Raw genomic sequence first — 27,410 nt, forward strand, 5'->3', positions numbered from 1 at the left:
AATTTAAATAAATAAATAAATAAATAAAAAAACTCATTTATTATTAATCCACTGATTTCATTTGTTCTCAGCTGTTATGCTTCTGAAGCATCATTTACACCAGTTGACCAGGTTTGGGAAAAAAGGATCCTGGCAGCATGAAATCCTAGGAAGAGTAGCGTCTTTAAACTGATCGAATGCCTATAAAATCCATGAAAACACGCTGGTTTGGTGCTGGTGCATTTTGTGGGGTCTGCAGTGAGTTTTAAATCTGCGATGACAGATTTTTTTTCTTTTTTGGTTCACAAGTTGTGAACCCAACACTGACCTAATCACCTTCAAAGACACAGCTTTAAATCTGAATTTATACCAATCAGCTAATTTTAAAAGGCTCTCTAGATTATGTGACAGCTGAAAATAAAAACATTTGAGGGTTTGGATCTCGTTTGCCACTTAATAATTGTGTTTCTGAATGTCAGCAGCAACTTCTTTGTAAAACCGTCGAGAACTTCATCCGTCCATCATCCTCCTCCGTCTGCTGCACCACAACCCGTGATATTGTCCCTGTCAGACAGTGCTGGGATTAAACTGGACCGCGGGGAAATATTTTTAGTGCTAAGAGTGCAGGTAAGCCATTTACATTCTTTGTCCTTTTTTTTTTTTTTTTTAGTTCATATGGGCTCAGATTTGATGGTGTCTGTACCAGCGATGTTATGGTAATATGTAACCATTATTTAAAATGTACAAGTCATCACCGTCATATCGCATTGCTTATTTCCTGCCATTAAAAACACGAAAAAATAAAAAAAAGCACAGAACATTGTGCTCCCATGTGTGAGAAAACTTGGACAGCTCTGCTCTTAAAAACAGTTTAATGATTATGACCTTTGAGGAGGGAGAGCCGACCTCCTACTCAGCATATAAATAGCAACGAACTCTGACCCGAGAGTTCGGGATGCCATCAAAGCTTGTCAAGCTTGTCTCCTCCGCGTCCATGACTCACCCGTCTTCAGGAAGCCCCTCTATATTCCTTTTGACAAAAATGACAACACATGCCATCAGGCTGAGTACATAGAGCCGGTGGAGTCGGACTCCCATGAGGTTTGCGGTGGCGTTTAGTGTTTGCTGCAGCGGCGGATCAATGCAGCGTGACTCCCAACTATACAGCACACTGGCTGAGATGTTGATGTCAGGAGCTGTTTCTCTCTGTCTCGTTTGAGGTTTGCGCTGAACTACTCGCTAAAAAGGGAATATTGAACACTTTGAAACTGAGTCAACATTAATGCATCTGTTGCATAATCAGGCTGCAGAAGCGGGTCTCTCAAGTTCCTGTGTGTGTGTCAGTTAGCACATTCGGTGAGGAGGATTCACAACCCTCAAATCTCACGAACACACTCCCCCCCTGGTACGCTGGGATTCAGGATGCTGTTCTACAGGCTGTCCATTGCTCACCATCTCTATGTGGGTTTCGTTGTTGTGCTACCCTGTGGTGTATAAAAGACAATAAAGCTGACCATGAAGAAGGCTCCAAATGCATGGTGGAGGAACATGTTGTATGTTCTTGACCAATTTGTGTCAACTACACGCAGTATGAACCTTCAGGTTATTTTTATAGTAGTTCTCGAGACAAAATATGATTGGGCATTCAATACATTTAGATAAATCATTAATAAATGTATTTGCTGCACAATAACAAAGGCTTGCACAGTGCAGAGCATGTGTGTGGGTGTAGACAGACGTGCTGACCCCAAGAATCTTCCGTCTTTATGACTCAGGGCACAACAACAGCTTTCCTTACATCTCTTCATTGCACACACAGCGTGTAAAACAGAAGAGGACAGATGAGTGAGGAATGGACCTCTGGAGACGTAGCAGCTGTAATCAGGAGGTGTCTGGTTTAGATCCCATGTGGACTAGGGCAGCGAGAGTGAGAGCTATTATCTGAGCTCTCTACCACAGACAGTCCTGAAAACTACGGCTGAAGGGTGAAACTATCGTCGTGGGCAAATGCACCAGCCTCCCCAAGTAAAATAATGAATTTTATCTCAGCGGGGGTGACAACTTTATGCACTGCTATTCGTCTGCCAGAGGTGTCAAAACAGGACAACAGGCGGTCGTGTGGTTTTATGTTCTCCGGGACAAGCGGGACAAGCGGGACACACCGTGGCAGTACTTAAACTATCACTGTAGGATGTTTAATAGGAGGCGGCGAGCTGGGGCGCGATGCGATGACACCCCCTCAGCCACCAGTTTCTCTCTGTCTCCGTGTTTATATCCTGGAGGTTTTCCCTCCCTGCCTGTGTTTGTGTCCAAGTCATTCTCGTCCCACGGACAGCATGTGTCAAAGCCTGTCGGGAAGACGAGAAGACTGGGTGGAGGTCAGGTTGCCCTTAATGCTGCTGTCGGTGAGTGCAGAGACTCACTGGCAAATCTCAGCCTTACACCAGCTCTCTTACTTCCAGGTTATTGAAGTCGAGTAACTGAAGTCTCCCTGTGGCTGAATTAATTAATTTCACTTCAATTAACAAGTAACTGAATCCACTTTTGAGTTAGTAAGTTTCACTTACAGTCACTTTATTACACCATCCATTAATCCTGGTCGCATTTTAGAATTTTAAATGGAAACAGAAATTTTTTTTTTCCTTTTTCCAGAGAAAATCCAGTGGTTCTGTCGGCTTGACCCCGACGTTCCCTAGGACACCCCAATCCCAAAATGACAGGGCTACGTCACGTTCATCCCGAAATTAGAACAATAATCCACTGTCAGCAGCAGCAGTATGGACGGTATGGAGTATGGAAGACTGCGAGTTTGCAACTGAGGGTAGCAGTAGTAAAAAACAATACAGTGGTTGAAATACTACCTTCATGTAAAATTAGTGGATTATGGTGTTGATCAGTGTGAAACTGTCGGAAAATTGACGCCTTCCCTACCATTCATTCACATCCTACTGCTCTTCACCGCTCCTCACTGCCACTGCTAGCTCTGCTGAAGCCCTGCTTTCAATTTCAGCCTACGCAAAAAACAGTTACATACCAGTCCAGTACTACACAAAAAGGTTTTAGGCACTAAAAAGTAAAGTGAGGCTCAAAAACATGCCGTTAATGTTTGGTTTTTTTAGATTATCAGTTAACTTTATAACAAAGTTCAGTGAACAGAAAAAGTCAATATTTAGTCTGACCACCCCTTTGCCTTTAAAACAGCACCCAATTCTCCTGGGTACACTCAATTTTTCAAGGTGCTAGGCAGGTAGGTTGTTCCAAGCGTCTTGGAGAACTTGCCACAGTTCTTCCGTGGATTTAGGCGGTTTCAGCGTCTTCTGACTCTTCATGGGATCCCAGACTGACGCCATGGTGTTGAGATCGGGGCCCTGCGGGGGCCGGACCCTCTGTTGCAGGACTCCTCGTTCTTCTCATCTCTGAAGATAGTTCCTCATAACTCTGGCCGTGTGTTTGGCCACGTTGTCCTGCTGCAGAATGAATTTTGGGACCGATCAGACACCTCCCTGATGGTATTGTGTGATGATAAGAATCCAAACAATTGCCTAACACTTTTGCACAGCACTGTATGTAACTACAATTGTATGAATTCTTTAATACAATTGTCCATATTATCTCCTTTTTTATCCATCCATCCATCCATCCATCCATCCATCCATGACATGGTAGAATTACATAGTAACCCAAACATAATGAGTATACAAGATCCTTTAAGCCTAAACAGGATAAGGGTCATGTATACATTCAAATAATTGTTCTCATAAATACTTGGAATTTAATCAACATAGCAATTTCTTTCCAGCCAATTCTAATATTGCAAAGGCGATATTTACTTTATAGGTTGAAAATGTAATTTACCACAGTCACAGTGTCACAACAGGAGCCGTGTGTCAATATTTGACCAGAGACAGCTGCATACTCTGTCTGCTTAGCATTCTGTTTGATAGATGAAGAGGAGGAGAAAGTATTAACTGCAGAGACCTCAAGTTGTGACTCGCATAATGCCATGAGCACATCTGACAAATAGACGTACGCAGCTGGTTTATTGAGATTCATAAAGCATACATATCTTCTCAGTTTAAACTTTTGTAAAGACTGGGTGGAGGTGAGTGAAGTGTGCGTGTGTGTGTGTGAGAGAATAGAGTTCAGCTTTACTTGCAAGGTCCTAATGTCCTTATATCTTTGTAAAAAAGGCTGCTGGAACTTTTTGCCAGGCCTCAGATGGGAAACCAATGTGAATTTTGTGCAGTCTCACGGTAAATTTTCATCAGTAACGTATACTCGAGCTTTAACTGTATTTTAAAAATACATATAAAAGATGTTAACTGATTTGCAAAAATTCATGTGACAATACTATGGTTAATGTTTGGTTAGGTTTAAGCAAAAAATGACTCGGTTTGTTTCAGGGAAAAGTCATAGTTTGGGTTATAATTTCTACTTTGTCAAAGGCGAAAGGAAGGGATATGTCATATTTATTGTCAATGTCATTTGCGGTTCATTGTTTTTGTGACGCGATCCGATGCGGCTTCCATACCGATCATTGTGAGCTCAGACAGCGACAACAGTGAAAACAACAGTACACCGTAAACTTCGCGGACTAACAACTGGATGAATCTGGACCCTAATTGTCGTCACTTCTGGTGAAACACAGGCAAAGTTTTTCTCTGGATAAACGGAAAAGGGAATGCAAAACTTGAGCTGTGTCCGTAACACATACTAAATCATCACAGTCTACTGTTAGCAGTTAGTATACCGGATATAATACATGTGTGACTTTTCAGACTGAAATCATTCCAAGATACCTTCAACAACACCCGGAATTTATTTTATTTTTTTCAATTGTCAACATTTCCTGTGTGCATAGCATTATGAGCTAATTGGCAGCACCATTTAAAACTAAAACAACAACAAAAACACAACAACAAAAACAACAACAACAACCTTATTTAGTATGCATAATGTCTGCGTTAAGTATGTTTTATTTTGTCACTTTTCCTTTAATTTGAATACCTTTTAAAATTGGGGGAATGTGCAAGAGATTTTAAAAAGAATGGTCCAAATTGGTAATGCAGAGGTCTAGATACCTTGTCTTTTGATCCCTCTTGTGGCTCAAGATCCAAAGATGTGTCTTACATTTCCCATTATGCAACTCAGTAGCGTCCTCTGTTAGACCCTCTGTCCGGTAATTGCCCTCAATTTCAAGTCAAGCCTGATGATGTTATCAAGGCCAAGTCAAAAATTTTGTTTATTATAGCATATATCCCAGTAACACAAGTCACAAATCTGGCTCACGTGGACCCTTGAATCGGATAAGAAACACGGACACATCAACTAAAACTACTGGACTTCAAAAAAAGGGAGGTAGCTTTTGTTATGAATGACTAGAGGCTAAGCTGCTAGGCTAGGCTAGGAGTTAAGCTAACAGGGCGCCAACAACAGGCTAGCCAATAACGCCAAGAACGTTTCAAAGTAGAAAAGTAGTGAGTCTTAAATGATATGAATTTAGCAGATATTGAGAGGCAGAAGCAACATCTTAAGAGCAGCGATGGAAGAGAGGAATGAAGAGATTAAAACAAACAAGGAGAAGGACAAGACAGACGAAGTGGTATGGGTTATATGACTAGTACCCCTCATGACAAGTAAACTGATCAAATTTGGGAGCTAAGGTGCCTCATTTTGCCTCAGCTTGTGCGTAAAGAATGGCAGGTACACTATTGTGAACTCTGTCAGTCTGAGCCAGGTGTTATTAAATACCGTCTTCTCTGTGATTAGTGTCCGGGCTGCCGAGGAGTAATTCAGCCCCTGAGGGTTCATTTGCTCCTTAACAGCCGCCGTCATTAAAAAAACACCAGTGCCCGGCGAAGTGATTATTCAGCAATAAAGTTTTAATTGTGCCATTGTCTGAAGAAGGTGGTGGGTGGATAATTAAATGTCCTGGGGAGAGCGCAGAAGGACTGGGCAGCGATGGCGTTGTGCCTCTAAGACAAGTGTAAGGCTAAAGAAGAGCTAAACTTTAATTTGGCAGCAGGCATCTTAAAAAAATAAAAATAAAAAAAAAATCACCCCAGTGAAATAAAAATTAAGTTCTCTTTTGAAAATTTTCTCACAAGCACAGTTTTCTTTGCTTATGTGTGTGTGTGTGTTTTGTTTTGTTTTGTTTTTTTTTTAAAAAGGGAGCAATTACGGTTTTTTGACCTTGAGTGAGAACATTTTTTTTGGAAAGCGAGGATAGTTTAGTTGTTCCTCAGTTCTGTATTAAAAGGGTTAAGACCCACCTTTTAAAAAAAAAAGGTTAAAATCTGGGTTGGCGAATGCATTGTATTGATGACGGTCCTCACAAGTATAAACAAGGAACAAACAACAAACATGATTGTATTTGTAATCAAGACTAGTCTAGATGGATGGGCGACAAAACATTGGAATTTGCTCTTTGTTTCCCCGTTTCCTTCCAACTTTTCAACTCAAACCACGATGTTTCCCTAACCAAGCCTTGACCATAGCAGTACAAGATGATGCTGTACTGCTGATAGGGGCATTGGATCAGAAATGGCATACACAATTAGGTATACATAAGTATTCGGACAGTGACACAATTTTCTTAATTTTGCCTCTGTACGCCACCACAATGGATTTGAAACTAAGCCATCAAGATGTGACCAAAGTGAAGATTCTTAGATTCAGGGGATTTAAAAACAAAAAATATCACATTAACCATTTAAGAATTACAGCCATTTTTTTTAATACATAGTCCCTCATTTTCATAGGCTCAAAAGTAATTAAACAATTGACTGACAATCAGTTTCATGGCCAGCTGTGGGCCTGTTCCCTCGTTATTTCATGAAAAACGAAGCAGATAAATAAAAAAAATTTAAAAAGTTCTGAAGTCCATTCCAAGCTTGAATTTGCATTTGGCAGATGTTAATAGGAACTGTCCAAATGCGGTCGCAAAGGAGGTGTTCAGGCAAATAAAAAAAAGGAGGCCATCATGGTTGGAAAATACAATAGGTTGAAAATACAAATGGCAGAAACTTTTGGAGCGGTTAAATCAACAAATTTGGTACATTCTTAAAAAGAAGGAATGCACTGGCAAGCTCGGCAAAACAAAAAGGCCTGAAAGACTGTGGAAGACAAGTGGATGATTGCAGAATCGTCTCCTTGGCGAAGAAAAACCACTTCACCACATCTTGTCAGGTCAAGAACACTCTCGAGGAGGCAGGCGAATCATCGTCAAAGGTCTACAATCAAGAGACGGCTTCATGAATGTTAATACAGAGGGTTTACCACAAAAGCCTGCTCAGTTCTGGAACAACATTCTTTGGACAGATGAAACTAAGATTAACTTGTAAAAGAATGATGGGAAGAAAAAGACTATGGAGAAGGAAAGGAACGGCTCATGATCCAGAACAAACCACATCATCTGTCAACATGGTGGAGGCAGGGTTATGGCATGGGCATGTACGGCTGCCAATTGAACTGGGTCACTTGTGTTTATTAATGATGTGACTGCTGATAGAAGTAGCAGGATGAAGTTCTGAAGTGTATAGGGCTGTACTGTCTTCTCAGATTCAGCCAAATGCTGCAAAAGTGATAGGATGGTGCTTCACAGCAAAGATGGATAATGAACCAAAACATAAGGCGAAAGCAACCCAAGAGCTTCTCAATTCAAAGAAATGGAATCTCCTTCGATGGCCAAGTCAGTCACCTGAACTCCACCCAATGGAGCAGGCTTTTCACTTACTGAAGACAAAACTGAGGGCAGAAGGAACCACAAAAAACAAGCAAGCAGCCACTGAAGGTGGCTGCAGTAAAAGGCCTGGCAAAGCATCTGTCCATGGGTTCCAGACTTCAGGAAGTCACTGACTGCAAAAGGATTTTCATCCAAGTATTAAATATAATCCGTATAATTATTTTAGTTTGCTTAATTACTTTTTTAGCCTCTAAAAATGAGGGACTATGCATAAAAATGGCTGTGATTCCTAAACAGTAAATGACAGATTTTTTCTAAACCCCTTGAATGAAAGTTGAAAGTCTAGACTTCAAATCAGATCTTGATGGGTTTTCTCCCCCCAGACCAAAAGAGTAAACAGTGAACATTTCCTGTGAATGTTTAGGTCATTTGAATCCAGCGCAGGAATGCTGGACTTCACTAACAATTAACACTATCTAGAGAGATAGAGATAGAGATAGAGATAGATCGATCTCTCTCTATATCGAGAGAAAGCGAAAGCACTAGCAGATACATTCAGTGGCTAATGCTGAAAAAAAATGAAGTTGAATCAAAAATGGGGTTTATTTTATGAAAATCTTAAGGATTTTAACTTCAACATTGGGGTAAGGAGCAAGAGAATGCATTATATGCAGATTAGGGGACAAGAACCTGTTCACACTGTCGCATTGGAGACTATACTCCCAACTGGAGACAAACACATCCCATTAGATTAGATTAGATTAGAAAATTGTGGAATCTTTGTGTTCAACTAAATTTAATTTAAACTCACATTCAAACAGCTGACAACATTCGTGGCATTCTATCTACAACGGGAAAATCAAATATTGTCCGGAAAGTTCGTCCCAGCACTGTTGCAGAAGTTCAGTGGGGTTTAAGCCTGGAAAATGTGCTGGCCATTTTAAATCATTCTTCTAAAAAGGTAGTTCTGACATAGCCTGGAGGTATGTGTTAGGTTATTATTTTGCTGGAGGCTGCACCTCTGCCCAAGTTGTCTGACTTCTTTTGTTAATTGCCATTTTTTCCCCCCCTCGACATTATGATTAGTATGACGGTACTACTTTCTGCAGTAAAATGTTGTCCCAATGTGTCAGAGGTTGTAGTAACAGTCCTTACCAACGCTGCCCTTTGTACAGGAAATCGCAAAAAGTTTTCGGAACCTGTAGGAATTGTGGCATCAACTTTCAAGGCTTAATTTCCTTTCACTGCTGCAGAAAAGCCATACGTTAACCCATGTATCGATCACTTATCTTATGACGGCACGCTGCTGAACATGCCGTAGAAATAGTGCAGAAACAAAGTGAGATAATCAATATCGTTCACAGCAGCAACCTGGAATCTGATGATCTTGAAATGGCCTAATTGACAAATGTTGGGTTAGACCTGCATCTGATATTGACTGCTTTCAAGAAGGGATGGGTAATTTTATAGACAAACCAGTGCATGTGCTGAACATTAATAGAGAAAGAAAAATAAACACTATTTAGGTCAAGTGATCAGGTTAGGAACATTTTGTACATGTTTTTAAACCTCATCTACAGCTTCTGTGAACCATCGCAGGGTCCTAATACATCTATTAGCAGTTACCTGCTAGGTTGACTTGGCTTGCTACTGCCGCTACTACAGAATATGGGCCTACCCCGTGGGAGTGAATGGACAACTTTCCCCACACCATGACGGACGCTCTGCATTTATGCCACGATACACACATTATGCTCGGTTACCTGCCAAAATGCAGGCATAACAACAACAACAACAACAACAGCACCCTGTCATCACATTTCTGTCCAGCCTCATGTGGCAAAAAGTTGCTAACACTTTCTCAACGTTATAATGTTAAAAAAAAAAAAAAAAAAAAGCACTGATGTCAACAAGACATTAATTCTCACCTCAGATCATTAGACACTGCATGTACACCATGGTGTTAAAATGAAATTAAAACAAATAGGAGAGTGCCAATTTTATGAGCTCACTGTCTTCACAGAAAGTCAATTAAGATAAAAGATTGTGTCTCCTACTATTTAATCATATGAAATGTCACATTAACTGGCACAACCACATTAATTTTGCATTGATGTGAGTTAATCATAACTGTAGACAAACCCAGCCTGGATCAGTTGGTCTCTGTGTGTGGTTTTGTTGTCTGCTAATCGCTTTCTTGTCGGAGAGGGTTTGATGCTGGTTAAATGTGCTAAGTCAGATCAATAGACCAGACAAGATAAGCATGTGTGCTCCAAAAGTAATGGGGCGCGAGTAGAAACATTCAACAGTATGTAGTGTAAGAGCCTGACAAGCATGGAAATAACAGCCAAAAATGGGGCAGCATGCGTCACCAGTTAAAGATGTGATGGGGTTTTTTTTTTTTTTTAGGTCAAGCTCCCTGGCCAGTTTGATCTGTTTTTAAAACTAGTTTGACTCACTAGAGACCAGTATATTAGCATTAAAAAAAATAAATAAATAAAAATCTAGTTTCCGACTGAATTTTCCAGTAACATCTGTTTACATCTGAAGCGCTCTATAAAATGATAAATGAAGACATGGAAATCTGCTGTAATTTTTCTGAGGGAATCCTGTTCTTTGTCGGAAATCATGGCTTTCCACATTCCTGGTGAATTATAGCAAGATTTAAAATGGTTGTTGAGCTTCTGACAAATTTCAGTTATTTACTTTAGTACGTTTTTTCTATTCCAGAAACCTGGCAGTTTTTTGTTTTTTTTTTGTTTTTTTGTTTTTTAAGTTGTCACGTTCCAATGATGCGGCAAACAATCAATGGTCCGGCTGTCTTTCATCCTGTCATCAGGTAGGTAATTGTCATCATTATTCAGTCTTTTCCACTTTGTTTATCGGCCCATGGTACATGGTTCCAGACTCAGACACTGAGCAGACATGGCTTTCCTCACTTAAACTTTTTCAGATTTTATATGTCTGGAAGGCATGTTCTTCAGCTTTTGGTAATTAATTTGTCAGTGTTTGTCACAATTCTGGAAGCTGCCAAGCGCACACACTGACACTGCAGATACGATCAGAAGCTCAAAACAACAAGCTTAAAGTTTGCCACAGGCAGTCAAATTGGGCAACCTAATCCAAAGGGGTCGAGTCGGGAGCGAAGGCGATCAGAAACTGGCGAGGACACAACGGTTAGTCAGACAGGGTTACAGAAGCCACCAAACACACACAAGCGAGGGGGACACTCGGTGACAGCTTGGTGGCATATGGCGAAAAGGGGCTGAACACTGGCCTCTATATGTGACCTGTGGCTAATTATGAATCAGGAGCAGCTGGGGAGGCAGGTGATTGGTTCAGGTGATTTGAAGAGGAGAAAAACAAAAAAAAAAAAAACGAATTGAAGCAAATAGAGGGAGGTAACGCAGCACTGAATATAAAAAAAATATAACAAAAGAAACAGCAGCAATAGGAAGAAAAAGAGTCAAAGTAAAGATGGAGGTGATATGTCACTGTGATAATGTTAACTGACTTTGGGCCAGTTCTACGCCGCCCCCCCCAGACCCTGAGCACTGAACCTTAACAGACTTTCACTGCCAGAACGGCACTTTGTGAAATTTGAGTTGCGTTTGTAATCATGTGGGTACCATCGACATCTTACTTTTGACTTAGGTTATCAGAGTGCTGAAGCAAAAAGGCGATCAGGAAATAATTGACTTGAAATCTTGATAATCTGTTGTTTAAGTCATGTCTCAAGCAAAACTAGCAGACATCTGCTGGTTTGGACTGTCGGTCGGAGCAAAATGAGCGATTTTCAGATGCCGGTTGGGCCCCGGAGGCTTGATGATACGCACGATTTTCCGTGTTCGAAAGAGAAAATTCACATGAATCTATAATGAAAACAATCATTAGTTGCAGTCGAATATACGGTACTGTGGTTAAATTCTAACTCACTCCAACGCCTAGCAGAAGAATAAGCCACCAGTATTCTTCTCTCTGAATACTAATTCTGTTTATCTTTTCATGTAAGGAAAGAACAGACTGGTCTTCTTAACCCTGAGACTCTTCAGGTATAAATAATATGTAACAGCTACTCCGATCGGATTCCCTTTGAACTGGGGTCTTTTGGTTCAGACCGAAGACACAAAAGTGGGTGTTTTACACATTTTAGTTGTTGTGGGTGAACTGTTATGCACTTAGTCAGTCATTAAGGCTGCTGTCGCGCCTGCATAGGAATTAAAAAGCAGCATTATGGTTTGTTTCAATTAGAAACAAACAAAAAAAAGGGTTTTTTCTTTGTTTACACGATCCCTGCTCGACGCTTCTCCAGTTATAGTGTGGTGAGATCTCACCTCCCGTAAGCCATCTTGACACTCTCATTATCTTGCACGGTGTGATTCCACTCTACACATACTTTACTTTCCTCTGTTCCTCTGCCCTGTGCACTCTTTTTTTCTGCCTCTTTCCATCCTCTCTTATTTTTAAAGGGATGGGACTGGTTCCTGCTCTGGCGCTGGGACAGACGTGCGGCCTTGGCATCTCTCTCTCTAAAAGATTTGCCTTGTGAAAAAAATCGACTTAGAAATAATTTATTGAGCTCTCGGTTGAGGTTTAGCATATTGGCAGTGTAAACATTGCGTTTTTCTTTTTGGATATTAGAGAAGGTTTTTCAGTATGCTAAACCGCGGGAAAATGGTGCGATAAACTGTTTAACTTTCATAATACATAATTCATCATACTGTGATATGAGTTTAAGCCTGAATGAAAAGTAGACCTTCCTAATATTACTAGGATTTATCTTTAGTGTGGTGTGTTTCTGCAACAATTGTGGTCCATGGTCTGTTGAAGCTGTGTTACAGGAACTCATGTCATCCACTGTTCCCACATATCTCACAAAACAGAAGTAGAGCCAGGAGTAATTTAATGTAATGACAGCCCAGTCTTGTACCACTGGGTGGCTACTGTGTCCTAACCTGTGCTGTACAATTAAGGCTAATCCTTTTGGGTCCTTACAAAGAATTTTCAACAAAGAGCACATGTATTTTTAAAAGAAGATGGGATTGAGCCGATGTTTACTGGAACCTGTGCTCCCAGACGACTGTCCTTAGCGGAAAAAAGAAAAAGAGAAAAAAGGCAGCATTAAAAAAAGCTTATAATCGCCCGTGTTTATGTTGTCCCAACAAGGATCTCTTTTTAAGAGCAAAGGAAGGAGTGTGTGTTGATACAGCGCAGCAAAACCAGTAAGAAAGCTGGAGTAAATGATTGGCCCAGCAAAGAACAATTTCCCCCCTAACCTTCACGTTTTAGTTTCCCAGATCTAACCAGAAAAATTAACCACAGAGGTGGCTGATCAGAAAGTTTTCTTGAATCATTTTGTAACGGTCATTTGTATCAGTTTTTGAAGGCACTGGCAAATGTCATCCTGCTAATAGTGGCACCACATTAGAAAACACAATAATTGGTCATTTTAGAAAGAAATGACAAACAACCTGTTTTGTCATTGAGATTTAGGTCGATGGACGTGTTGGCCTCCATGCACTGACAGGACCTAGAATCCTTGCTGCCATGCTACCAGCTCTGTGAGGCTGCAGTCACACACTGGTGATTTGAGCGAAGTGCATCAGCATGCTAACGTGCTCACAATTGGATGTTTATCTATAATGCATTCTAGTAGCATGCATTAAAGTAGTATGCATTCTGCAGATATGTGGTCATAAACAAAAAAATAATGGAAAAAGTGAACTGGATTTTTGACAAGATGATGGTGTTGCAAAGGAGAAGTCAGGGGAACACCAAACTCATCGAGATTCACCGTCTGGGGACCATGAACGTCTGCACCAAACTGTATCCCAATCTACCAAGTAGACGTTGAGATATTTCACTGGATAAATGAAAACCGTGTCCTGTTGGTGGCAATGGAGAAAAAATTCAGGCGATCACCTAAGATTTCGTAATTCATCCTGTGGGGAACATGAATGCTTGGACTGCATTTTACGTCAATCCGTTTAATATTTTTTAAGATATTTCACTCGAAAACAACAATGTCAACCTTATTGGAAAATGAATTGAAAACTCAAATGTTAATCTCATAGTGCCGGTTGTAGATGACCTGAGTTAATAATAGTCATTTCCGTTTGTCTAAAATGGATGCCAATCAATCCAGTAGATGTTGAGCTATTTCCCTGGATATGTGAAAACTTTGACCTGCATGGGCCTTGCTTCTGTATTACACATGGCAGTCCATCAATTGTTACTGAGATACAGTACGTTAGTCTAGACCAAAGTGGTTGACTGCCCGATGGACACTGCCATCCCTGGAGCCACATTGCTAGCATTGCAGAAAACAACAGGATCTTTCATACGTCCTAAACCGATAAAAGCTTGACTGCACTCAGTACATAAAAAATATACCATGACATACACAGCAAACCCACTGATTTGATCATTATGTCCTTTGTCTGGCACATGTTCACTGTGCACTGGGACATTTTGTTCATCATTGCCTACTATTGCTGTGAATGAGGATTTTTTTTTTTTTACTGACCATCTTTGCCTCTACTCCCAAAGGTAAGAAGTAATCAGCTGTTTAAGATGAGAACCTGTTCCGATATCTACGCTGCAGTGTGCACCATTTAATATGCTATGTCATCACCATGAACATGTTCGGGCAGACTGATGGATATTGCAGATTTTGTCCTGAAGTCCTTTCTCTTCTTAATCTCTCCGACTGCTAATTTCAGTTCTATCAATATGGCTCAAAACCAGTTATACTCCCTTGAGAAATTAACAGTGATCGATCTCTTGTATCTAATTCCTTTTTTCCTTTTTTTTTTTTTTTTTTTTTGGGTTCTCAGTTTTCACAAACTAATGATCAAGATGCATTTTCCCTCCAGTTTTCCCTCCAGGTGAAAGGAAACAACCTAGTGCAGTTTCATTTGGGAAATTAATTTTCAGGCGAACAAGTCAGGCTTGCCTCTTCACATTGCAGGATGAGGTGTGTGTGTGTGTGTGTGTGTGTGTGTGTGTGTGTGTGTGTGTGTGTGTGTGTGGGGGGGTGGGGGGGCTAACTACTTATTGACCTTGTTGTTGTAGCATAGTTCCAAGTGAGGGGTAAATGCAAGTGGGTTGTAGTGTCGTCATGTAGACCATACAGTGCTGTAGAGGTATTTTAATGAAGCCTGCTGGCATTTGCAGAGGATTCGGTGCTTTTAAATTATGCGTTTGTGTGTGTGCTACAGGCCCTTTTGGTGGAAAATACACTCTTGTAAAACATGCACTTATCTCTGAAAATCATCATGTACTAATCCATCTCTGACCTTTCAGAAATGTTATTTTATCAGTATCTGATAAATCTTCAGTTTGGCCAAAAGGAGCAGAACTGGAGATGAGATAATACCCAATTTTTGATTGATATGGCGATATGATTGATATTTAGTAGGCTAATCCTGACTGAAAATTACCAGCAGTTCCAGGTTCTCATACATAGTGCATTATGCAAATGGATGTGATATAAATATCTTAATCATGTATGTCCTAAATAATGGTTGAATGCAGGCTTCAAAGCAGCTACCTTCTAATTGCATACAAGATGTCCCTGCCCCTGCACCTGTTTTGATATTGTTTTGGACTTAATGTTTGTTTTATGAGTTGAGCAGCTTCGATGACCTGGATACATGAGGGGAATTCAGAACTTGTTGTTTCTTTTCTATCATTTCTGTTTTGTTGTTTTTGTGTTTGATATTGTGTGCTTTTATTATGAAGATCTTTGTAACTTTTACAAAATGCTAAAACCAAAATGAATCCACAGAGAGAACAGGTACCAATACAGCAATGTAAAAATACTCCATTACAAGTAAAAGGTCTTCATTGAAAATCAATTCTTAAGTGAAAGTACAGAACGCTGTCAGCAAAATGTACCTAAAGTATCAAAGATCAAATAAAAGTAGTCTAAGTAGTGTTGGATATTTTAGGCCAATAGTTCCCAACCTAGAGTCCAGGCCCCTCAAAGAGTCATGGGTCAAAGCTGAGGGGGAATGAGATGATTGATGGGGGTAAGTAGAATTTTGGTTTCGAAATTATTTTGTGCCTTTAAACAGTTATTTCAAATAAATCGTGTGACAAGTTTAGAGGGGAAACGTCTCTTTGGTGGAACTGCTAACAAGTCACTGACATTTGAAACACAAGTGCAGTGCCCGTTCAAAAGGTGCTTTTTATCTCATTAATAGTTCAATATTTTATTCAGTCATCTAATCATCATCATCTAATTTCCACGTCTCTGCTGCGTTATGATATTAACAATAATAATAGACCCTGTTTGTCAGATACCTGATCAGAAAAATCCTGCACTGCACTGGGTTCTACTGAGAGGCGCTCCTAATATTTTCTTCACCCTATTTAAATGAATTACGGGTTGACAAAATATTAGAAACCTCTCAGAATAACCCGGTACAGTTCCACAGCACCGCGAATTACAGCTTCCAAAATGACCATTGAAATAAGTCAACATCCGCCATTTTCTCAGCAGCCGAGTAACATTAGGTGACGCGTAGCGTAACGTTGCGTTAACATAACAGTTGCGGTGCATGAATGACTTGTTCTGCCTGTTTATAATCCTGAGGTATCACGCTTGGGTTGGCATAAAACGTAAACAAAACGTTGCTGTCATGCGGTCATTGACTGTGCATTGCAGTTGTACTGCTGTGATGAGCCAATTCCAATTTGCAGAGCTGGGGCCTCTGTCTAAAAAAGAACCACACTTTAGATGACCCTGCGCGAGGTGTTTTTTTAGCTGCAGCCTGTGCTCCGGCGCAGCCATCTTTGAAATCGATGACTTGGCTTAATCGATGACTTGGCTTGGTGGATGAGTCGCCCGAGCCCTGACGTACTCACCGACTGTCGTTTAATATTTCTCTTTTTATGTTTCTCGAGGACCACTCATCCAAAAACATTCACCGTCGACGCTGCACTTCCATGGGTCCCCAACAATACGCATGTGCGGTTTGAAGTCGATCGGACGAGCGAGTCCAGAAAATCGAAGGACAGACGGACAGACGGACAGATGGACATTGTTTTTTTTTTGTTGGGGGCCACAAGCCAAAAAGTTCGGGAGGCGCTAGTTTGATTGTTAACATTGCATTGTATTTATCATGTTTTTTTAAATGTAAAATCTTATATTTTAAAAGAAGCTAGGAACTACAGCTGTCAAGTAAATGTAGTTGTATAAAAAGTACAATATTTCCCTGTGACGTGAAAGTATAAAGTAACATAAAATGGAAACCCCTCAGGTAAATACAAGTACCTCAAAAAGTACAGTGCGGGAGCGAATGTACTTTGCTACGTTCCTAACATTAAATGAGCATCTGTGTCGGTTAAGTTTCACCCATCAGATGGACCTCACATCATTGGCTTTTTCGGATGAGTCTGCATAACAAAGGCTTTATCTCTTTTTTTTGACCACGTTGAGTTTCGGCATTGATCAGCGCATCGACTCGCCCGCGCTGCTAACTCTGAAACCCATTTATCATATGCAAGGTTTCAGCCCGCGACGCCCACGTTTACTGACAGAAAAATCAATCTATTCTAATCAGTTAATACACCGACAGGTCATGGCAGGAATATGTGAACATGTACAGTACAAGCCAAAGCTCTGATTAGAAAAAAAAAAAAAAAAAAAAAAAGAGTGGGGAGAGATCAAATCAGACAGACATTTGATTCAGTACAACCCAGCATTAATTCTCTATCATACATCATTCTTATTCTCGGCTGATGAGTTGAAGATATGTTGAATAAATGTTGTAAAATTCCGTATGTATTGCGTGGGTCTCCCAGGAATCCTCCCCGCTGCCTTCCTCTGCCTGGGAAACAGGACGAGATTTGGATTTTCCCTTTTTTGCCTTTTCAAATACTCACGGGAGTGGAGTGGAGGTGCAGCAGTGGTGCATAGTTACCCGCGGTGCGAGCACACGGTGCGAGGCAGGACACACAATGGCTGCGTCTCATCTGCATGTGGGGGATTCGCTGCGATTTGCATGCCGTAATGCCGTCTCAGCGTGTGTCTGAGCCCAGTACACACACTCACAGTCGGACGGCAAATGTTGCCATAGGACTTGACTTGTTGCAAACAGAGAATTTCCCACAGGGCTTGAACATTCATGTAATATAAAGAAGCAATCCCTTAATGGAGAAATCGGGTGTTTGCAGGTGGGATTATGTGTGTGTGGTGTGTTTAAGATAAACAGGAAAAGGAGGAGGGGTTGTTGTTTTTTTTTGTTTTTTTCCCCCGTCTTGTGGATATATCTGGTTTTGGCAGGATTAAGTAGTATCTTAATTACATGGTCCGCTTGTTGTGTTTGTTTCTCATATCCTCATTAGCCCTTTGTTGGGGGGAATAAATAGCAAGCAGCAGAGTTGTGCTTGGCATCTTAGAACAAAGCCTACGTAACAACATGTCATTTACAATCACAGCTTACAGCACTCAGAGAGACAAAGTCAATACCGCCTAATGGACACAGGAAATCTGTAACCTGTCCCGTTGTCTGGGCCAGAGTGCTTAGTCAGTCCAGTTGTGACAGCGCCGTTTATTTATTCACCGAAGCTCGTCAGCACGAGTGTGATGGAAGGTTACAGTTTAACCAAGCCTCAGTTTTAGATTGATGTAGAGGTTTTGTTCAGCAGTGTGGTTGTCTCTTCATGTTTATTAGCGTCCAGACTCCCCGGTTCTTTTAAATGATTAGCTCACTCACATCACAAAAAGAAACTTACTGCTAGAGATATTGAGTCATCCAGGCGGTTTTGTTTGTATCCGGTTTTGAGACAATGGAAGAGAAAGAAATTTTGTTTTTGGTGCTTAAAACTTTAGAAAAAGCTGTAGCAGAGGGTGTCCACAAATATAATGTCTCAGCTAATCTGGGTGAACCACAGAGCTCGCTGTGATCATTGAGGCTTTTTTCTGCAATTAAAGAATAATATTCTCTAAATAAAACCAAAAACTCTCTACATGGATAGATATCATAAGAAAATATGCACATCCAATCATGAAAAACTGGGTTAAAATGTTGTGTTGTTCAAAAATAACAACAAATAACGATAACAAATAGGTTAATAAAGTGCCTTTGTTGGTTCCAAGCAAAGTTTGGGCTGGTTACTATACGTTGGACGAGAGCTGGTGCGTGAAGGTGCGCCTAAAACTTTTACAAAACGTTGCCGCCTGAGTGGGTGTTCATACACCAAAAACGGTACTGTACGACGTGTGCCTTTCCTTGGCGGCTCGTTGTACGTTCAGCGTTAGCCCAAACAACGCGCACCTCCTCATCTAATGTAATCAAGCTTACCGAGGCTGTTATCCAAGGCAGTATTTCAAACTAGACTTGCTTCTCGGTAAAATGCAGAAGAGAAGTGATATGTTTATGCAATCAACAATTCAAAGAATTCCAAGTCAACTGACGCCGTTAAAAAACTATGACAAAAAAATAATAATAATACATATACAATAAAAATTATGAAACAGGATTATTGCGGTGACCACCTGATGTGATCTGGGCGATTTCCCCCCTTGAACTGTACATCTTATACATAAAAGTACAGATTTGGAAAACGTTAATGTCCTCTACTGCAAGAGGTCTTTGGAAAAAGAAAAAAAATAAGGGTTGTTTGGAAGCTGTTTGAACAAATGACTAATGCTGTTGTTTTCCCGGTCAGGAACTGTCACGTCTTGTTTTTGCCATCCACTGTACACCCACACAGCGTGAAAGGTATATTCTGATGTCAACAAGAACGGGAGGACAAGCAGTACTTACCATTACCAATACAATTTGGATCTTTTTTTTTTTTTGTCCCTCGTGTGGAGTAAACCTGCCATTGCTCAAAAAGGTCAAAAAGGGAGGAAGAATAGTCTTTTAATTGGTTTATTCAGGGATGCACAGAAACTCCGTCTCGTGGCGTCAAAGGTTCATGTAAACAGCTTAACCTCAGCGAGACCTCAATCAGAGTGTGAGCGGCAGCCTGTATGTTGCTCTGACATGTAAACACAACGGCGGTGTGCAGCCTTCAACCTAGAGCCAAGCAGAATTTCACCATTCGTCTCGTGCTCTGTGACTTATGAATAACAGAGGTGGAAATTTACTGAAGCCAAGTGCAGTGGAGATGTGATCATCCACCCTGAACACATTACGCTGCTCTCCAGTAGTGTAATAATGGATGGTAGATGGCTGCCATTACGACCTTCCCTCTGCACAGCGGAGCACTGTGAGCCACATGAAATCAAATTACCGCTCTAGAGGAGGTTCACTTTCCTCACCCGACATGTACCCCGTCTCTCCCTCCCTCTCTCCTCCCTCTTCTTCCTTTTGACCTGTTTTTGCAGGCTCTTCATCTATCTAGCCCCAGGGGTGAGTTTTGGAACTGTTGAATGGGGGACTGACCCCAGACTGTGGTCATTTTACATCTGTTTGGGGTCATTTTGTGTCTCCTTGTGGTTATTGTACGTCCCTATGTTAAACTTGTGTGCCCCTGTGCGGTTGTTTTGCATCTCTTCCTTGTTGTTGTGTGCCCCTTTGTGGTCGTTCTGCGTCTCTATTTGGTTGCTTGATTGACTCTGCGACCGGGACTGCCGACGGTTACTACATGAAGAGGTTCAGTCCGGGGCTCGGGGCCTGCACCCGGTGGGTCCGTTCAGCCATCCATCCATGACACAAAGAAGAACTACCTGTCACTCTCTGACTCTGGTACGAGGACACCTGGGGCGGGGTCAATCATAAAACCGGGGGGGGCCCGTGCTAGCCCGGGCAGCCCCTCTGGCCCTGTCGGCGTCTGCCCCAATGTCTGTCTGACTGTTCTGTAAAAGAGGACAAAATGGAGGAGCAAATAGAAAGTGCGGCGATCCTTTGAGTCTCATAAATTCAATATATATTCCTATTGCCGAGACTCCACAAAAGTGCTTGGGAGCGCACTCAGTGAGTCTATAAGTCACAACACTGTCAGAGACGTGATGGCGATGCATGAGGACGCCGGCGCTCGGTTCATTCCGGAGCAGGTAGTCTCCGTCAGATAAGCGCAACCCTAATTCCTTCCGCTGGCCTAATGTGTTTTTAATGCAGCCCTGTGACTTATGTTGCTGTCAGTCGCTGGGCCTCATAGGGGTGCCAGGATGCTAATAGGCGGCGGACAGGGACCAAGAAAAGGTGGCAAAGATTAATCACGGCGGCAGAGGCATTACACATTTGATCAGATCCATATTGACTGAGACCACTGAGAGGGCTGCATCTCTGGAAGTAAAAAAAAAAAAAACCAGGATACTCGAGTCGTCTCGGGCCGCAGGATAGATGAGCTCGGTTTGTTCAAGCGTGCAGCTGATGAAACAATACGGACTGACCTCAGAGGCAATTTATGTCATCGATACCATGCAGAGGCAGGTAAATTTCTCATTGCGGTGCGGCTCACTACAAACATTATTAATCTTTTGTGTGTTTTCTAGCTTTGCAGACTTATTGTGGAATCAGCACGCAGCAATACATCATAAGGCCTGTGTCAAATTGTGATCAACAGGCACTTTATTTAAAACCAGAGGGACTTTACAATGTATGGTTCTGCCCTCTAAAACGTCCCCCGGGGAAACGGCCGGGGCAACGGCGTCACTCCCACTCTTCCCCACAGTCTAAATTTGCTTTTTTTTTTTTTAAAGATTAATATGTCTCCGCCCAGACAGCGGCGGGAGTCCTCACAGGGAGTCCCACTGTATCTGTCAGAAACACTGCAGCATTTTCCAAACAGTTCCTCCCACTAGTGGACGGACAGAGGAACAGCATCTAAAGAGGGACTCCTGCTCCACAGCAGGGTAACAGCATTTACCTTTTCATCTTTTGACTTTACCCAGAGGTGTGCACCGGCGGAGTTGGCATTGCCCTTCTCTTTTGGGTCTAATATTGTTGTTTCAATGGAAACACTGATATGTTTTCAGTAGAGAGCGATCACCTGAAGAGCTTTAAGCAAAAAAATCTATTTATAACCAGTCAGAAGGTTCATTAATATCACAATATTTCCACTCCATAGGCTACATAAAAATGGTGAACCACTTAACCTCTCCTCTTCAAGGAACATGGTCAGCTGTGCGGATTTTTTCTTTTCTTTTTCACAGTTTTGTCCCCTGACCCTGCTAATCCCCCACATCCTTGGCTAATCAGCAGGAAGAGCACAGGACAGCAGTGTGCTCAGGGTTGAGTTTTAAAAATGCATGTTCTTCCTCTGCACAGGCACACACACACACACACGCCGCTGCCCACAGGGGACCGGGATTTCCTCCTCCTGTGAGAGAGAGAACCACGGGCAGATAAAAACTCCGCACAGGGTAATGACATGCGTGACTACAGCCTGCATGCTCACGCGGTGGATCGGCGCTGAAGGTGAGGACGTTTTCCTGAGCGGAGCCGGGAATAAACAGAGAGGAGGCCGGGGCCATGGAGGTGTGAGGGGTGTGTATGTCTGGGTAAAAATGAGAGTTTGTTCAGGTGGGAGGTCGTCCGCCAGCTAATTGTGTTCTCCCGGCCTTGTGCCTGCCAATAAATTGGCCCTGCGGTGTCTCCCCGGCTGGCCAGGCTGCCACTGAAAGGTCACAGGTGCTGTGGGAGAACAGACCTACACTACTGCATTCTGTATGAGATGTTATAAAGTCTGGGTTTGTTTTGATTTTTTTTTTTTTTTTTAATTTGCAGCAAGTTTCCATATGCTGCATTTTCATCTGAATACAGTCGCGGCAGCAGCACGGGCTTCAGCGACTCAACACATTCCGTTTGTGCAAAGGTTGCTGAGCGCTGTTGAACTTTGCTGCGTTATTTACATTTAAATTTAGTCATCTTTTGCACTTGACGCTTTTATCCAAAGCGGCTTACAAGTGAGTGGCAACACTAACGCTTCAGTAACAGCGGGGAGACCTTGAAGTAGGCACAAAGCACCAAAACTGTTCGGTAAGACAACGTGCAAGGAGATCCGGCACAGAAGTGCACCGACCGGCATGCTAGGGTGTTAGGAGAGGAGGTGCTCTCGGAAGAGATTTAGAGCGACCCCCCCCCACACACACACACACACACGCACGCACGCACGCACATATATATACGCACATGTATATAAATGTAACTTGTAGGAGACAGGGTTGCCATTTTTTAACGAATCCTCCATCCACATATATAATTTAAGCGTCACTTCGAACGAGCACATTTCCCGCTACAGTCACATGATGATACCACAGTGACACGACAGATTCCATGTTTTCTTAGACACCTTCCTTTTCGTCCAGTTGCCGGACTTTGATTTCTACTGAACAGTTCAGGATTAATACTTTTTTGATCAGCCCCTCTTACAGACGTTGCGCCCGAAGACCCCCCTTACAGCCCGACTCGTTGACTGACATCCGTCTCCGTTCATCCTCTCATTAGCATATCCGATTACATTGTGTCAGGTGACAGTGTTGTATTGACCGCTGCCATCCGGTGATATATGCATACATTTATTTTTTCTGCCCGTTTTTCTGCCCCCGGTGTCACAGAGTCCGGATCTGTGACTGCAAACCACCTCCTGCCTCCATGATCCTGCTCAACACCCACTGCCTCAACTATTGTTATAATCACTATTATCGTTAGTCTGATTCTTCTTATTATTATTATTAGACCTATTACTTTAATTATTAGTTTTATTATTATACATATTATATATATCTTTATGTGGAACCTGTATTGTGCTATGCCCCCCCCCCAGCCTGTTGAGGCAGACGGCCGCCGACCACGAGCCGGGTTCGGTCCAAGGTCTCTGCCGAGGGGGTTTTTCCTCGCCGCTGTTGCCAAGTGCTTGCCCCATGGGGGGATGTTGGTTGGCTGTAAATAATATTGTAAAGAGTACGGTCTAGACCTGCTCTACATGAAAAGTCCCCTGAGATAACCTCTGTTATGAATTGGCGCCACGTAAATAAAATTGCATGGAATTGAATAATTTATAGTATATACAGTAAGCTTTTATAGTCAACATACTGTACTGCAGGAATCCTTTAAAATAAAGCTAGACAGCACAAAATATGATGCATATGATGTATATTTCACAAAATTTTGTGGTGAAGCACAATGTGTTGGAGGCTTCTGCTCATCAACCAGGGAGAAAGAGAGATGAGATCACACAAGGAAAAAAAACAAAGCAAAAAAAAGAATTTAATTAAGTGTATACTGTACATCACTGAGAGGCCACACACACACAGAGACACAGACACACTGCTCTCACTGGCATCTCCTGCGTCTGAACTGTGACAATAAAGTGCGTCGCCACCCACAGAGTCCTCTGACAGCTGCCGCTATTTTCTGCGTGTCCGCCCGAAGTTTTCTGGAAATGCAACGCTGGAGGGGAAACAAGCGTTAACCGGAGGTCTCGTTAAAGCCTCAGAGTCCCGGCTGACGGATGCCGCTCAGTCGCCTATCGATTCCATCACACGCCACGGCTCAGGATGAGTGACGGCTGCCGGGATGATCGAGGTTCAAGCAGCCGAGAAGTTAACTCTTCACAGGCGCAATCAGAGTTAGATTAGGAGCCGTCAACCTGCCGACTGGAAAACAAATATTCATCTTTAACTTAGTGGACTGTCCAGTGTCTGCTTTTCTCTTTCACGCTTTCTCCCTTTTGTCTGTTTTATGCTTTCACATAATTCCAGCATTATTTTTATTTATCCGTAACCCTTTCTGTGCGCTAGTGTATGCGTCCTCTATCGACTCTCAGGCATGCACCCGTGTGACGTTCATTTGTATTTGCTCATGCGTGGCCCACGCGTGGCCCCCTTCCGGCACTGTTTTGCCGTTGCACCTAAGAGTTCTCGTTTCTCCGAGCTGATGCGGTACTCCTGTGCTAAGCTGCGGACGAATAACTGCATGATTTATCTCATTAGTGATAAATATAACCCGCTGTACTGCTGCATTTGCAGGTAACAGCACTGATAATGGTGCCCCGGCATTGTTAAGTATTTTCTCTTCTGTCCTTTTCTTCTAATGGCCCCATTGCCGCTTCGAGAACCATTTCTCTGAACAACAGGCACACAGTTTTATCTCCAGGCCATTTGGATTTTTACTCATTTTTTCCAAACCTCATTTCATCTGTGCTGAATGGTGCTATCTTTTGCTGCAGGCTAGGTGCTGCGGCTGCCTTCCAGAGTGGCTCCGCGGCAGCTACATGTACAATGAATAACAACCATGTGTTTCTTTGATTGGACTGTTCGTTACTGCCCTGACGTCACTGCCGCCTCCGACCGTCCATTCGCATGCGTGCAGATGGACAAAATTATTACATTGGGATCTACGCCGCCCGTTCCATCTGCTGCGGTGATGTGAATTTGAAAACAATTTTGTATTGATTGTTTTTTTTCTATTGATTTCTCTCTCTTATGTGCCCAAGGCAAGTAAGTAAGCTGCTCTGATTAGCTACGTGGTCTCTGGCTCTGTTTATGTTAGATTAAGTCATCTGGGTCAGAGAATGCGCCACTCTGTCATCCTCTCAGCAAAGCTAAGCAGGCGCGACGTTGTGTAGTAAACATGCAGGTAACCCTAATGTTTGGAATCCTGGAGACCCTGGGTCGTCTTTATCAGGGCTCGAAAAACGACTGAACTGCAACTGACGATATGTGTCATCGGTCTGCTTCAGAAAAGGACACGAGTTCTGGTTGAGGTCTCAGAGACGTTAGTCGTAAAACAGGGATCAAGCTTCCATCCAAGTGTAGCACAAATTTTAACCACATTTTGAGAAATGTTGGTATTAATGCGTGTTTTCTATCCATGTCCGTGCACTTATATCTCCGGTTGGGTGCCATCGCAGAAGAGGACGACACCAGTCAAACATCAAACAATGTAGGACCCTGTGGAAAACGTGACGTGAATATTGCATTTATGTTTATTTCACATATTAATTTGGGGAACGTCACAGACTCCTCATCGCTCCACACTGCCGCACATTTTCGTCTCTTCCGTGAAAGCTTGAGTGACGTGTCGGTGACATGCTTCGCGTGCGTTTTTTTTTTTACTCCCTACGCCCGTTTCTGTTGCACTTCGTCGCACTCGGTCTATACTGACGCACCCACCTCTGCACCTCAGCCGAGCGGACAAACTTATTTGCGTTGTTTTTGACTTTTTTTCCACTCAAATTTTTTTTTTCCGCACAAATTGAAAATGTGCATAAAAAAAGGTAGATGGAAATGCACTTACGGTTAAATACAGTGGATTTTAACCGCTCTCCATCCGTGATTCGCGTTGACACGACCTATAATGCAGAACCGCCCCTTCCGATTCACGAATACGTTAATTTGGATTTCTGGTACTGAAGTATTAGGACAGTCTGAAGTTACTCCTCTCTGGGGTAAAAATAACCCCACATAAATATCATCACTATGTAAGAAAACACACTTTCCATTTATTTTTCTGTGAATGAGTCCTTGTATTTGTTCACGTGCTGCCTGTACAACTTAAAAAAACATGAAATATTTGAACTATCCGGTGTGATATAAACGCTTTATGGCCATTTTTGTATTTTTTACACCGTCATTAAATGTGCAAGACAGGTTGGGTCAAAGTGTCAAAGTGGAGGGTTCCCACTTCAGGACCTTTCCACATGTTGGGTTTTAATGAGGTCAGAAGTAAAGAGGGAAAACTGCTCATTTTATAGTTTTTTATGTATTTATTTATTTAGTGGGGGTCTGTGGGACCCCAAACGAGGAGGAATTAAAGCTAACGTGAACAGAACAGGAGGGTTAAACTACTTTAAGCCCACACTAAAATATAGATGTGAGAAACGGCGCATCACATCCATCCTCCTTTGGTGTTTGCAAGCCAGGAAATTCTACACGCTCATGTCCTTGAATGTCCTAATGTAATGTCGGACGGTCTCCAGATTGGCCAAAGTATTTCAGGCACACTAATGCAGTCTAGTTTGAAATGACATATCTGCAGCCTCATTTTACATTTTCACTCACTGCTCTTCTTCTTTCTCTCTTTTCTTCTCTCCAGCTAAATCTTGCACATTGCACTCGCTGCTTTATCTCTGCGCCCCCACTCCACGTCTCAGCTTCCAAAGGCTATTGCGCCGAAGCAGAGGATTTTGCACACCCCCACCCCACATCCCAACCTGGCTTCTCAAGCAACATCCCTCTCCGCCACGTGTGCACAGTGAACCTGCATTGATGCAGGGGTAGAAAAAGGCAAAATCACGTATTCAGCGTACGGTGATAAATGAGGACACATATGTGGCAAACAAGCTGTCGTTGCGACATTGCTGCAGGCATTTCACCCCATTACCGAAATAGATCCGTGTTTTTTTTGTGTTTTCCCATCAAATCACGTCGTAGGATGCGCCGAAAAGTTAAAAGCCTCGAACATCACTTAAGCTCGGCACATTGCGAAGACAGCACGTGGAGTTGTCTCTTTCTGAGGGAGTTCGGGAAAACCACGTGATTTCCTCTGACAGTGGCAGACCTAATGGACGTATTTCAATGTGTAACGGCACTGAATGAATGCGCTGAAGGGTGAAGTGAAGGTCAGAGAGGTAAAACAAAGTGGAGACAAAAGCGTTTTCCCTATTCCCAGAGAGTTTTTCCAAACTGTAATTATCCTGACAGAGTGCGCTTAAATAGGAAATGTAAATGCCATACTTCATCTTGTCTCCTGCTTGTGTTTACTGAAGCACAAAAAAGATGACATGGTCCTCTTATCTCATTTCCTCCCGGTTTCCCCGAATTTCTTATTTGCCAAATGTAGTA

This window comes from Xiphias gladius, chromosome 6 (genome assembly GCF_016859285.1).
Source record: "Xiphias gladius isolate SHS-SW01 ecotype Sanya breed wild chromosome 6, ASM1685928v1, whole genome shotgun sequence".
Classification (NCBI taxonomy): domain Eukaryota; kingdom Metazoa; phylum Chordata; class Actinopteri; order Istiophoriformes; family Xiphiidae; genus Xiphias; species Xiphias gladius.